Below are 1,296 nucleotides of genomic sequence, written 5' to 3' on the forward strand. Positions count from 1 at the left end.
ATGTACTAAATGTTTGCTTTGTTTTCTTCTTAATAAGAGAAGGAAGGAATGGAAGAAATGTCAATCATTGCATTTAAAAAATTTTTTTTAAAAATCCCTATTTATGTAGTAAGAACAAATTTATATTTTAGCTTTATCAAGGTGGTGTGGTTAGCCTATGATTTAGCTGGGTATCCAGACGTTAAACTAGTAAAGAATCAAAAAAAAAAAATAAGATGCAGAATTTGCATTAATTAGAAACTGTCCTCTGAATGGTAGTGAAGAGCTCATTTTGAATTCATAGTGCAATTTTTAAAAAAAACTTCTTTTCTTCTTTCACAGGAAAGATGATAAAGATTATGCTTTAAAGCAAATAGAAGGTACTGGAATTTCTATGTCTGCATGCAGAGAAATAGCAGTAAGTAACATTAGTTCTTTCTACTAGCAAACAGACTTATTAAAAGTATTGATTTGGGTGCATGCTGGTTTTCGTTTGCTGAATCATGTCATCCTACTATGCATGTTATATTTTTATCATGGAGGTATAAAATAAGTACAAATGTCATGGAATATTTTGTGTACCTGCTATGTTTGATGTCTGAAAATGACAGTGTTTTTAAGTTACAATTTACTGCCTGCCTCGGGGCAGATTAACCTTAAATGCAGCAGTTTAAAAACATGATTAGAGTCAGTGGCTTAAATTATGTATTTGATCTGACTTTTGCATTAGTACTTCAGTTATTTTCCTAAAGAGATTAGTTCTTAGTGGCTCATAATGATGAAAACATGTTGGTTTCTGTTTCAGTGAAGACTTCAAAATAAATTGCCTTTGTTGTTGCCTCAGAGGCTCTAATGCACCCATGAATATTATTCAAAAGTTTTCTGAGGTTATTCAGGTTTATATTTGTATATTCCATGTTGTTAGAAACTGTTGAATAATGTGGTCTCGTTATGGTTTGTGACAAGCTTCCAAAGAAATACTGGTAGAACTGGTATTCTGAAGTTTAACTGTTGTATGTTTTTACGTTATACTGCTGCTTGGGTTTATTTTTCTTGAAATGTTTCAACTGAAATTACTTACTAAAAGGAAATGCACATAACTTGTGTGTGTGTAGGGGGGTGGAAGTGAATAGTTTATTTTCATGGAATCATAGAATCACTTTGGTTGGAAAAGACCTTTAAGATCATCGAGTCCAACCTTTAGCCTAACCCTGTCATCCCACCACTAAACCACGGCCCTAAGTACCTCATCTAGCCTTCTTTTAAATACCTCCAGGGAGGAGGACTCGACCACCTCCCTGGGCAGCCCATTCCAGA

General features: G+C 34.0%; 1 protein-coding gene across 2 annotated transcripts in view; it reads left to right on the plus strand.

The window, feature by feature from the left end:
• Positions 1–323: 323 nt before the first annotated feature.
• CDK8 (cyclin dependent kinase 8) overlaps positions 324–1,296 on the plus strand; it is a 56,966-nt gene continuing 55,993 nt past the window's right edge. For both annotated transcript variants that reach the window (XR_004842779.1, XR_004842780.1), the window contains exon 1: positions 324–397. The gene's annotated coding sequence lies outside the window, so the exon portion shown is untranslated. The remainder of the gene's footprint in view (positions 398–1,296) is intronic.

This window comes from Egretta garzetta, unplaced genomic scaffold (assembly GCF_000687185.1).
Source record: "Egretta garzetta isolate BGI_Z169 unplaced genomic scaffold, ASM68718v1 scaffold98, whole genome shotgun sequence".
Taxonomy (NCBI): domain Eukaryota; kingdom Metazoa; phylum Chordata; class Aves; order Pelecaniformes; family Ardeidae; genus Egretta; species Egretta garzetta.